Raw genomic sequence first — 14,050 nt, 5'->3', positions numbered from 1 at the left:
GTGGGATTTTTTTTTTTTTAGAATGAGTCTCCTATGAAATAGTCTCAATGTATTCATGAAACTAAGCATGCAAAATATGATTTAGGATACAAACTTAAACATGTTATTGATACAAAATATATAATAAAATCATAATGCAGTTTGAAATAATCTGCGTTTTGCATTTTTTACAAAGCTTATTATACCAGCTTGAAATAGATGTATGTTTTCATTGCTTGTTCACTCTTAGAGAGCTGAAAAAAATCTCCATCAAGGGAGGATCTTGCCTAACATCCATTTTCTTCATTACATTCTAGCAAGAGATTTAATATAAGATTAAATAATTAATTAATAAGATTTCCTCTCTTATAGTTTATATTTCATTCTCTGTGTTCTTAAACTAGTCATAGATGATTGAAACAGAGGTTATGCATTGATCAGTACTGGAAAAGAAAAATGAGGGAAGAAAATCTGGTCAGCCAAGTTCAATCACTTGGTAGTAGTTGTATCTTTGAAAAATAAAATGTTTCAAGGCAACGAAGATGATGAGAAGGGCCTGTGAACGTCTATGACCTATGAATCTCTGGGACAGATTATCCCAAACCAGATTATCTTGGAAACAGGATGTTTAGCTGTTGAAATGCTCTGAGCAGAGGATCCAGTCAAACAGGAGAATAGTCCTTGGACTGGGAAAGATAGTTAATGAATTGTTTATGAATTTATTGTGAAGTGGCTGAAAATATATTCTTCAAAGTCTGAGTTTCCTTTTTAAAAAAATTTCCAGCCCTCAGGTTGTGAAAATATCCTGAGGACATTTCAGATCTATTTCTGTTCCTCAGGAAAACTTGTACAGAAGTTACTCATTATTCAGCGGAGGTTATTGAAGGTTTGTTGTGATTAAAGTGAGGCAACTGAATAGATTATTCATGCGGGTGCCTAAATTAATGATTAAAAAAAATTCAGGTCAAGCATCTCTCAAATATTTAATATACTCACCTCCAAAATCAATGAGGCTGCTTAAATTCCCAGCAAAGCCCAACATCTCCCCAGGCTATGCTGCACATTTGGGCATCTCAACCTGCATTTGAGTAGCTTAGCAAGAATTGAAAAGGATAACAGGAAATACAATTTAGTCAGACAATTTTGTCTGCAGAAATTTGGTCTGTAGAGGAATTTAGACTGTAGGGGAAATAGTGTCCTGAGATCTCAGAGCTGGTGTTTCCAAGTAGTGTTCAAAGTACTTCCAAGTCAATTTTAGAATTTGCAAAAGAATACTTTATTTTTTCAGCTTTAGGATTAAAAATAAAATAAAGTATAACAAGGGCAGAAGAACAGTTTAGATCAGGAAGCTTTTAGGTAAACAATTTTATTCAGTTGAAACTGCTTGTGTCAAAAAGACCATTTGCTACTCTGCTCTAGTGATTCAAAACTGGTATAATCAGATCAGTACTTTGTTCAGAGGCAAAGAACTATAGTGGAAGCAAGTGCCAGATTTTCACATTCAAAAGAAAAAGAAGGAGAGTAGGCACTTTGTTTTACTTTCTCAGGGCTTGAAAGGAGAAATGGCCTCATATTTATCCCATACATAAGAGCTGAAGTTGGGTGAGAAAGACGGAGAGCATTTAAACAGCGATAAGCACCGTGGTTAAAGTAATCCCAGTAGGATGACAAAGTGTACGATAATATTCAATATATAACATAGTGAGTTACTTTTAGTAACAGAAAAGCAGAGGTGGTTTACAAACAAAAATAATTGTTCCATTTTATTAGCTGCTAGTTGAACAGATTGTAAGGAATATGGAAGACTAAATTAAGGAGAGGAGCAAAATTAAGGGGGAAACAAAAATAGGGTGAAAGAACATGGGTGAATCCATTTGTCAGAATAAAGACAACCACAGATTATCTGAATGACAACTGGAAGGCTGTAGGTAGATGCATGTGTTATGATTCTTTAAAATTTCAGCCAGTTTACCTGGTTCTGCATGTCTAACAGGAAACAAGCTGCACTAAAATTTTCCGTACTGATTCTCTGAAGTGCTTGTTTGATTTTGCTGTTTATGTGCATACTTCTACATAGACATCTTTCCCTTTCCTTTTTTTAACTGTCTCAGTGTTCAAAATGGTTTGTAATTATGGTTTTAAAGAAGTTTGGTAGCTATTAAATATCTCACTCTATCTTAATATTTGATTTTCTGTACTACACACAAAAGATTCTTTTCCTATCACAGACTCTGTTAAAATTAAAGTGAAAGTCCTTTCTTCTGGAAAGTCCTTCAGAAAGTCCTCAGTGAAATTAATTCAATCTGCAAACACCTCAACAGCTCTTATGCTTTCTAGCCATTGTAGGATTCCCTTTTGGTGGCAGCTGCTGTAGATTCTATTGTAGAGAATTCAGAATATAAAAATCCACACAGGACAACTCTCTACACTCTTCCAGTTTCCTCTTCAGTGTAATATTTTCCATTCTTTGAAAATGCTGCCTTGGCTTCTTCTCATATGTTTATAATTGGAATGAGTGCTTTAGCCAGATTTTATTCTTTGCGTCTCTCAAGACAGCGTATAAAACCATGTATATTGTTTTACTGATGTAACTGATGGTCCATGGGAGAACTGTCCTATTGTCCTGTCCTGCAAAGGGCAACAAGTTCCCCATCCGTTACTGAATCTCCAAGGACTTCTGCAGCACAAATAGTACATATATATTTCATGGAGAAAAGTGATGAAAGAATCTTCTTTTCCAAGAAGGAAGGATAGTGCATCTCACAATAAAGTGTTTCATTGTCACACTAGGTAAAATCAGATGAATGCAATTTGAACTAATGTGGCTTAACTCAGCTAAAACAGATCTTGCACAAAGAGTACTGGCCTCAGATTGATTTCCTGCATCTGTTTTGAAGTTATCTTTAAAACATCTTGAGGAACAAAGTCTAGGAAGATTGTATCTTTATATTTGTAAGGAAACATGGGTGAGGCATGTGATTGCACATAATGTACACCATACTTAAATTTATGGCAATTGTTGTAGCTAATATAAAGGGTTAGGAATCCTGCACTTAACCATTTTCCTTAACATATGTACTTTTTATAATGTTACAGCAGGGTAAATGGAAAAAAAAAAAAAAAAAAGACATCATTTGAAAGGAATCTCACCTTTTTTGTGTTTTAATCTGGAATAGAAAAGACAGTTTTGAAATGTGTAGTCCAACGATTTTCAAGTAAAAGCAAACCAAACAAACAAACAAAAACAACCAAAAAACTCAGCAGCCTGCTAGCACAGTATAAAGATTTTCTGAAAATGGGATATTCATGAAAGAGGCTCCATTGAAAAGAATTCACACCTAACAAAAATATTTGATAATTTTTAAATTCTACCAATAACTGCTCAGGGACACAAAAATGAAGTGTTATGTTATGGAGAGGAAGTTGTTAGTAATCAATTATTTGTTGAATAGAATGCTAGAGAACCTTACAGAGAAGGAAACTTGAAATCTGAAAACATTCATTAAGGGAATCTAAACTGAAAATGCAGCTGTAAACAAAAAGATTTTGAAGAGGGAGGAATATCCAAATTGTAGATGGATTCACTTTGCAGATATTCTCTCTTGTCCTGTGGCTTTTCATCACTTTATTCAAGAATATGCACAGAAGAGTTATTTTCAGATTTTAAAAATGTGGAGCAGACTGGATCACATTGGAGCAGACTAATTGCACCTCACTTTTTTAATACTATGCTGAATTTTCATCTCCTGTGTAAACTGCGTACTCTTCCCATTGGCTAGCTTGCTTCCCACTTCATCATCCTAATATCATTTTTTCCTCTCTTTTATTCAGACTTGATTCAAAGTACACTTCCATACATATAGGGAAACTCATAAAGCTCACATGGAAAGTGCTTTTGAACTAGTTTTCACATGTAGTACAAGGGATTAATCATTTAAGTAAAGTGTTCTGAAAGGGAAGGGACTGTTTAAAAGCCAGAATTTTTGATCTGTAAAGGGAAACAAGTTCCATATGCTAAGGAGAGCTCTAAGTGCTAAAGCTCCTGAAGATTTCAACGTGTTTTGTGATGGTGCTCCTTTCTCCCTCAGGATCAAGACAAATGGTTGGACCTCCACACAGCTTTTGGAGAGTGAACCCAGTTCTGCCTTTTCTGTGTTTTTTTTTTCCGACTTCTCTATATACATTTTAACTTCTCTAGCTCACTGACTGTTTAAAGGAGGAAGAATCTGATTTGTGTTTCATGAGTTTTTTTGGGCTGATATTCCACTGATATAATGGAACACAAATCACATCACATTTCAGCCAACAGCTTTAAATATGTGCATAAATGTCTTCTTTAAACATACATTGTGTCTTTCTCAGTCTTCTCCGCTCCAATTAATATTTTCCTTTATAGTTTACAAATAGAAGAGATAGATTGAAGAAGCTTGTGACATCCTGTTCGAGATGTAATATAAGCTTCTACTTGTTGTCATCCAATGCCAACCATTTTCTGTGTGTATACTGCTTTGTAACTCAAACTGTGATGAAACAATGTAAATACAACGGGAAAATTTGGTGAAATAAATGTCTTGTTACAGCTTGCCTTTGTACGGAAAAAAAAAAAACAAAACAATTTTACCTACTTCAGTGGAACAATATAAATTGATAGATATTAGCCAAACTGTTTAAGAGCTGCAGCATCCAGTCCTTTTCTAACAAAATTAATTATGTTTACAGAACTTATGTTAACAAAACTAATTATGAAGAAAGGCTAAGTGAACTGGGTTTGTTCAGCCTTGAGAAAAGAAGACTGAGAGGAGACCTGATCCAGGTCTATAAATATCTAAGGTGTGGGGGGCAGAATGGCGAGGCCGGACTGTTTTCAGTGGTGAGTGGAGACAGGACAAGGGGAAACGGCTGGAAACTGCAGCACAGGAAGTTCCACACAAATGTGCACAAGAACTTCTTTCCACAGATTGGAAAAAAAATGTGTAAGTAATGAAACCACAGAAATGCAGATTTTTTTTTTTTAAGAAAAAAAGAAAAATTGGAGTCTGTGATTATAGCATTGCATCATTTCTTCATAAACTGCATCATATAAACTAGTGCTGTTTATTTTTCTATTGTTTTTTATTTTTTTCTCTGTCTTTGTAGTGAGTTCTTAAAATTTTCCAGGAATGCTTCCGTTGCTTGAAGAGTTACTGGACAACTTATTTTGGACAATTCTTTGTTCATGTTTTGATTGTGAGTAGTACCTCACAGTCTTTGATATGCAATTTTGTTTATAAGGAGTCACTTGAGATAAATCTACATTGTGTTTAAAAATGAGTAATTATCAACATTTTACATTCACAGAATCCTAGAACACTTTAGGTTGGAAGAAACTCATGTAGGTCTCATAATCCAACTTCTTGTTGAAAGCTTTTATGCATAAACTTTCCTGACCTCATTTCAAAATGCAGTTTCCATGACTATACAACTCTCTCAGATATGTCTGCAACACATTCCTTATAGCAAATGTGGCAATGAACATATTGTCACTATCAATATTCAAACAGTATAGTTTAAGCAATCAGATACATATTTGTGGAAATGATCTTTCTAAATCTGCTTTGCTCTAGATGCAGCTTTTTTTCTATCTCTCTAAAATATGTAAACCTCTCATTTGAAAAAAAAATAGTTCTGAAGGATGAAATATTGATTTGAAGAGCAAAATTATTTTTGCTTGGAAAAAAAAAAAAAGATTTAAAAAGTTTTAAAATATGACAACCACGTTATTACTTCCTCTGTGAGGAAAGGTTATGCTGACATGAGGAGTAATAAGTACACACCTGATTAATTCATTTCTAAATATGCTCCATTTAACTGTTTTCTGCTTGAACCAGCTTTGAAGAACTGCAAGAACATGAAAATTCCTAAGAGAAGATGATTATTCATTTAGCTTGCTGTGCCTTCTCCTTTTTTTTTTTTATTTTTATTTTTTGTGCCCTTTAACCCTTTGCCCTCATCACTCCCCAACTTCTGCTTTTATGCCATTTTGCATGCACTACTAGAAACAGAGGAGGGAATGAGAATTCCCTCTTCTGTGTTTCTTTTTTACTTTTTTTACTTTTTTTTCAGCAAATTCATTTACATTAAAAGAAGTTGATTGGCAGGTTGATTGAAGAAACCCAAATTTTCAATGCACTAGAAGTAATCAAACTCCATTTCCAACCCACAATGAATTCCAGCTTTCAGAACACATTTGTGGAAACAAAGTATTATCAGTTGCTGTAAAACAGTCAATTTCTATAAGTAAAAATACCCATTTTACTGCAGTAAAGTCATCAGTTTTCCATACTATAATCTTTGAGATCTTTTGGATATCAAATGAGCTCAAACATGTTGATAAATGTCTTCATTCACCCAGTCACTATTTTAGTTATGATATTTTAAAAGCACTAAAATTAAGTAAACTGAATTAAATTAAAACTGCTGAGAGCCACTCAGCTGGGAAGTGGCTTTGCAGAAAATTGACCTAGAAGTCCCAGCGGACGCCAAGTTGAATATGAGTCAGCAATATGTCCTTGCTGCTCAGAAGGTTAAAAATATTTTCTGCTACATTAGGCAAAATGCTGCTGGCAGGTCAAGGGAGATCTACTCAGCACGGGTGAGCCCACTCCTGGAACACTGTGCCCAGTTCTGGGCTATCCAGTTCAAGAAAGACATGAACATAATGGAAAGTGTCCATTGTAGAACTGCAAGGTGATCAAAGGACTCAAGTACCATACCACTCCTATGAGGAAAGGCTGAGAAAGCTGGACCTGTTCAGCCTAAAAAAGAGAAAGCTCAAAGGGAATCTCATCCATGTATAAAAATACCTGAAGGAAGAGTGTGATGTGGACGGAGACGACTCTTTTCAGTAGTGTTCTGCACTGGAACAAGAGGCAATGGGCACAATCTGGAACTCAGTGGTTCCATCTAAACATCAGGAAACATTTCTGCACTGTGCAGGTATTGGAGCACTGGTACAAGTTGTTCAGAGAGGCTGTAGAATCTTCTCTGCGGAGATACTCAGCTGTCTGGCCATGGCAACTTGCCCTGTGAGCCCTTGCTTTAACAGCTGGTTTGGATCAGATGACTTCCAGATATGTCTTCCAATCTTAACAGTCAGTGATTTTGTGATTATTTAAAGAAATGAAATTTGTTTATTTATGAATGAATCTTGATATTATAGGTCTAATGGGAAAATTTTCTTACTTTAGGGGAAGGCAATCACTTAAAAAGTGATAACAACTTCCAATAGTTTATATTCATTATCAGCATCAGATTTTTGGCTTCATGTCTAAATGTTGTGTAGAATTGAGATTTTTTGAAAATAAACAAGATTTCCAAACTGAAAGCTCTACATAGACCTAATGAATTAAGTTTACTTGCTTTAGTTTTGCTAATTTCGGCTGATTTCACTGAGTTGTTGTGGCTCAGTGACTGTTTATCATGATGATTTTTCCCCAAAATATTCACAAAGTTCTTGAAACTTCTGGTAGCTTTATGAAAATAAGCAAACAAGTAAATAAATCTCACAGGCCATTAATCATATCTTATTTGAGGGACTTTTTTTCTGTCGTGTTAGGTCTATATAATTTCCTGAGCATGGGATATATCAGCTTTTTCTCTGATTACTTTCCTTCGTCATACAATAGGGCCCAAAGGACCTGAGGTCAAAACCACTTTGTCAAAAGAGCTGTGTGTCCCCATAAAAGACATAATCTCCACTGAGAGAGCTTTCACTGTAAGTGATAAAGGCAGCCCAAGAAAATATTTTTATCCCCTATTATACTGACAAAGAATGGAGAAGGAGATTAAGTGATTTGGCCAGAGCTCTCCAGGAAATCTGAATCCATGAGTCCTCAGCTTTAATCCACGAGACCATCTTTCCTCTGCTAGGAAACAGATGTTAAATTGGATGTTAATTTTGCCATGAAACTTTTTTAGAGAACTCTGAAAGGCAAATAGTCTCCAAGAGTCATTATTTTAGCAAGCTACCAGCGCTGCAGTCTTGCATCTCAAAAGTAATTCGTTCCATCTTTGTTGGCAGGCTTTAAAAGGTCTTTTGTTTTCACTCACTGATTAGCGTACAATCTATTTTGAAAGATATGTGGGCTGATATGGGATATCATTTATTTGTTTCAAATGGTAGCTTTTTGCAGCAAAATGTATAAAGCTTTTAAGTGTTGTGGATTGAAGCCTCTGATGTCAAAGATAAACATTAGGATTATAAATACAGGTCCTCTAAAGCATTGCAAGTACTGTAATCAGTAACAGAATTTCACATAATTCACTTGCCTGCCTTAAAGTGCTGAAGGTTTTTCCTTTTAAAAACCACTGGCGCATACATTATCAGCCAAAACAAACAACTGAGCCAAACATGTAATGTGAGTTAATTATATAATGTGTATGGTATTATATAAAATTCCCATTTAATACTAGACTTCAGCACCATACGGGTTAACATACAACACTACTTGGCCTTCCTCTCCTCTTTTCTGCAATTCAAATCAGTCTTCTGGAAAATTGGCCTCAGTACCAGTGACGTGCTGCTGAACTTACAAGATCTCAAGAATATCCTACCAGATCTCATCCTTTTGTTGAAGAATTGTTTCCATCTGGGGCCTAGATATAAACTTGGAAAATGTAAAGGCTCTTGCCTCTCACCCTGTCTGACTTCAAAACATTGGCAAATAAATTTCCTTGTCAATGCAGTACAGATTGGATTAAAGCACTGGAGTAAATTATGTTTTTGTGGGTGCATGAATTAGTGGCATTTATTGAAAGTTTAATGTACTGCCTAACAACCCAATACATACTTTAAAATAAAGTGAAAATTAACATTGAACACAACAGAGTACTAGAGAATATTACATTCTAGAAAGAAATATTAGTCACACGGGGCCAGCTCTACTAAAGAGCACCGTTACTCACATTTGCAAGTGCTTCATTTGTGTGCAGAACCTCAGTGTGTGAGCATAACTCCCTGGCTTGAGTCCACGTAACTGTTTTACTCAACAGGAGTAGCTAGGCTAGGAGCATAATTGCTATCAGCTCCTCTGTGCCCAGTGAAGGCAATGGTGATTACATATTTGAATCTGCATCTCATGCAAAATTAAATTCATGTTCATTTATTTGCAACCCATTGCTTTATGCCACTATGTCGAGTGAAAATGGTTCCGGTACAGATATTATCTACAAAGATATTGGCTACTATCCCTCAAATGGACAAGTAAGCAAAAAAGCAGAGGATGTACTTAGTTTGGAGGTAGGTCAGAAGAGGGAATCAGATAACTCCTATGTTTCCAGTGTGGTTTGTTTGTTTGTTTGTTTGTTCTGATATATACATCAAGCTTTAACAGTTTCTCATTTGACACAACCATAAAGTGTCCCCAGGCTTTGTGCTAGACTTCCGCACATAAACTTCTGAGTATGTCTGTGTGTCTTCACTATTGTTAGCACATCAAGAAACATTCATACAACTTTTCCAGCAAAATCCCACTTAGTACTAACAGAAGGAGTTTACAATGACTGGAATTTAAAACATGCTGTTTCAAGAGCTAGTAACCTTTCATATTTTCTCCAAGTCTCAGCAACAGTAATATTGGAAATTATAATCTGTAATTTTGAAATGAAAAAAACAAGTTTCTTTTTGTTCGTAATTCAATCTCTGTAGCCTCCCCGTTATTCAATGGATTTCTAAATGAAAGGGTAATCACTGCATTCTTTACTAGGATGTATAATCACAGAATCATAAAATCATAGAACGGTTTGGGCTGGAAGGGACCTTTAAGATCATCTAGTTCCATCTCCCCTGCTATAGGCAGGGACACCTGCCTCTAGACCATGTTGCACAAAGCACTATCCAGCTGGCCTTGGATGCTTCTAGGGAGGAGGCGTCCACAACCAAACTGGGCATCCTGTTCCAGTGTGTTACCACCCTCACAGTAAAGAATTTCTTCCTAAGATCTAGTCTAAATCTACCCTCTTCCAGTTTAACACAATTTCCCCTAGTCCTGTAACTACATGCCCTTATAAAAAGTCTCTCCCCAAGGGCCTTTCCTGTAGGCCCCCCTCAGGCACTGGAAGGCTGCTATAAGGTCTCCTTGGAACCTTCTCTTCTCCAGGCTGAAAAGCCCCAGATCTCTAAGACTGTCATCATATCAGAGGTGCTCCAACCCTGTGATCATCTTTGTGGCCCTCCTCATGACCTGCTCCATGCCTTTGTGTTGGATGCATGATTATTATAGCCCTTTTTTCAGAAGCAAGAAGAGATTTATGATCAGATTTCAGTTTAAAAAGGGCAAGTCTACTAGAAGTGAACACATCTCCTCTATTTGAGCATACTGACATCATTTCATTACTGTCCATAAGCAAGTGTACAAGCAAGCATTTGGCTGGTGAAGATCTGCGTGGGGACCCTTTTTAGAAGCACCAGGGTGGTTGTCCACGTTATCAAGTAGTGCAGAATAGCAGGAGACAATCTTCCTGAGTTCTGACTATGTAACACCCACCCTGTACATGCTCTCTATGCAGAAAATTGTCATCCAGCTATATTCTGGTCACAAGAAATAAAAGTCACTGGCATGGGACACATACATAGACTACCATTTTCAAGAATATGTAAATCCATTCACTGCTTCCTGGTATAGGCATACTGCTGATGGCTTCAACTTTATTACAAGGTACCCCTAATATTTTCCAAGATACTATTCAACTGTGGCTCTCAAAGACACTGTTTGTAGCTTCTGATGTTACTCATCTATACTTTTTCTTCCAGACGTAATGGCTCTTTCATCTTTAATCTGCACCAATATTATTTACTTTGCCTTGATATATGCCTTTCATGTGAGATAATATCCAAATAATGGGTACATGTTCCTTGTTTATTTAAAGTATGATTTCCAGAAACCTTCACCATTCTTTAGAAAAGTAGGTCTAAAGTATCAGTTTCCTTCCTAAATATTGTTTTTCTGATTTATTTACTGATGTGGTAAATCTCATATTCCCTCAGTATGGATAACCTTATAGCTCTGAGTTTTATTAATGCACTTCTTCCTTCCTTCTGTGTTAATTTTGTTGATTTTGGCTCTCATGCAGCTAGTCCTACTCAGTAAATATTTCATTTGCTTTTATGATGATAAAATAGGGTCTCATTCATCTTCTGCTAGAGTGTTCTCCACTGGGTTATGGAGAGTGCTTCTGGCTTGTGATACTGTTGTTATCCTCTTCATCAATGCTGTATAATCACAGCTGGGCCTGGTACTAACCACAGGGTTATATAGTTCATTGCATATGTCACTGGATTGACTTACAGTGTTTGACAAGGCATGGACTGCTCAACATGAGTTGCTGTGAGCTGTGACTTCTAAGTGCCATATGAATCATAGAATCACAGCATAATTTAGGTTGAAAGGGGACTCTCAAGAGCACCAGATCCTACCTGTAGTCAAAGCATGGATTTCCAGAGCAAGTTATTTTTCTAGAGTAGGAGGCTTTTGTGTTCAGCAGCTTACTTTTGTTTATTTGCTTTTGGGTTATGTTGGTTTTTAGTTGGTTGGTTTTGTTGTTTACTTATTTGTTCTCCTAAAAGTTCACTTCTAAAAATTTGAGATCCCATTTATGAGCCTACTTCTTGTGATCTGGAAGGTTTAGGCATCTAAAACTTTAAGACTGACTCTTCATTTGTAAATCAATTAGAAGTTTTCTGTGCCTTTTCCTTTGCTAAGAAAAACAACGTACTTTTTAAGGTGACTTTAGTACCAAGTTTTCAAATCAAGTGTCATGCTTGACTGTGCAAATTTTTCTGGGAAAACTGAAAGCTATTAAAACACTGATATTATTGCCATACAGTTATTTGACAACTTTTCATAACCATCTTCCTTTTTTAAAATGTATACTTTAAAGATACAAATTAAGGAGAAACTTGAACTTCCTCCAGTTGCTTTTTAAGGTGTCACTTCTTTGAAGCCCTGTTCTTGCTTGCTGAATGTTAGAGGGAAACTGAAGAGACACATCCACCCAATAACATCTGCCTTATCTCCATGCTGCTTGCTAGGGAGGTTGTAGAAGCAGTTGGCTGCTTACTGTCAGCAGTAAGCTGAGGAATATCAGCAAACAAGGTTACATCTTCAAGAGAACCTCTGACAGCAGTTATGTACTTAGTAAAAAATAGCTGGTGGCTAGAAAACATTTAGTTAAAAATGAGGAAGCATTCTGGTATTATGAACAGAACTAGACCATACAGCAAAGCCAGTGAAGGTGTCTACTGCATATTCACCTGAGGAAGCATGAAGTGGTGCTCTGTGACCAGAAGCAGCATCCAAGTCAGTTCTGGCCATTCACTCTCTCGTTTCTGTTGCAATCTGTGTGGACAGAGACATTGTGCAGCACCTTTAATTACCCTCACCATCAGATTTTTTGTGCCCATGTTTCAGCTGATGCTTCCCTTATTGCACATGTGATCATTGCCTCGTGTTTTGTGCATCCCTGAGGAGGATTTGACTCTCCCTTCTCTTTTCTGAAGGAAAAGCAGATTGTGATTTCACATTGTGCATACTATACACCAGTACAGAGACCTAGACAAATCCTGCAGAACAAATGGCAAAAACTGGAGCATTTCCTTCATCCTCATTTAAATTGATCACAGGAGGGGGAAGCTGTGTTGTCACCATAACTAAACCATAACTGCAGCCCATGGGGAAAAGAAGATGGGAAGGGGATCCTATTCTCACTGGCTTTGGAGGAGCTTGCATTTCACTCACAGAAAAGACTACTCATTTTTGTACAGTATTCAAAACCTATGAAAACTGTGCTGTAACACTAGGCCATTCTGGAGAAAGCCATTTAAAGCAGTCTTCCACATCACTGACAAGAGCGTGTTTAGAGCTGAAATTAGACATCTGGATGTTATTTTACCAACAGCAGCAAAATTCATGAGCAACAGTCACCAGTGGGCAGTCCTTTCTTAAGAATATATTTACTGTTCTTCATGTACTTTTCAAGAGTGCGTCAAAAAGTTGCAAAATTTTAGTTTTTGAAGTAAAAATTCCCTCTCTGTAAATGAAAACTTTAACGTCTCAGTAGAACTTAGGAAGCTGGTCTGTGCAGTGTACCTTATATCATATTTTGTTAAAATTAGAATGGAAGTCACTGTATTATTTAGACCTAGATATATTTAATTTTTGAGACAACATTTCCAGAAACATTTTTGTTTTAAAATCCCAATCTAACTATATTTTCAAAATTGCCAACAATTTAGAAATCGTAATACAACAGCTATGTTTAATCTTGCTTGTACTTTCAAAGAAGCAGATCTGTACAAGAGAGAACAACAAATAAATATACACTTTTCCATTCCTTGAATATTGAAGTCTTTGGGCCTAGTGCAAAAGAGGAAAGAGTAGTTTTAAGTAGAGAGAAAACTGCCTCCTTTTATCTCAACCACAGCAGTGGAGCAAAGTGCAGAAGTTGCCTTCAGTAAAGAAGCCAACAGTAGTTGCCATAACATTCCTGTTTAACATTTTTCTTTTGAGATTTTAAATGCATGTTATTGTAGCTGCTTTGCATGCTGAAACCTTATAATCTCAGCTGTGCTATAGATTTAATACATATGAGAAATAGATTCACAAGGAAGTCTTTTATCCCTTTATGTAATGCCTTAAAAAGGTTTATAATATTACGTACATAAGAATCTAGGAGATTGTTTTTTAATACACATTAAAGAATTTTCTGAAATGCATTTCTTCTCAGCATGTAACAGAAGGTAACAGAAATTATATTTGGTCTGTAGGTACCTATCCAAATTTGCATAACTTTTTCACTAATCACATGAGATTAAGCTGTTAATGGCACATACAGTGTGAAATGTATGTGCCATGTGAAAACAGAATCTAATGGAAGTATTTTTCAAAAACATTGTAGAATGGGATGCAGAACTTTGAGAGCTTTACTATCAATTTCACAAATTGAAACTATTCCTCTAAGTTTATTTTAAAACTTTTTAAAAAGTTGTCTTCAGGACTAATGAGTAGACATCAAATAAGCATTTTTCTAACTACTG

This window comes from Tetrao urogallus (assembly GCF_951394365.1).
Source record: "Tetrao urogallus genome assembly, chromosome: 1".
NCBI lineage: Eukaryota > Metazoa > Chordata > Aves > Galliformes > Phasianidae > Tetrao > Tetrao urogallus.
The sequence above is the reverse complement of the archived record's forward strand: the minus strand, read 5'-3'. Positions refer to the sequence as shown.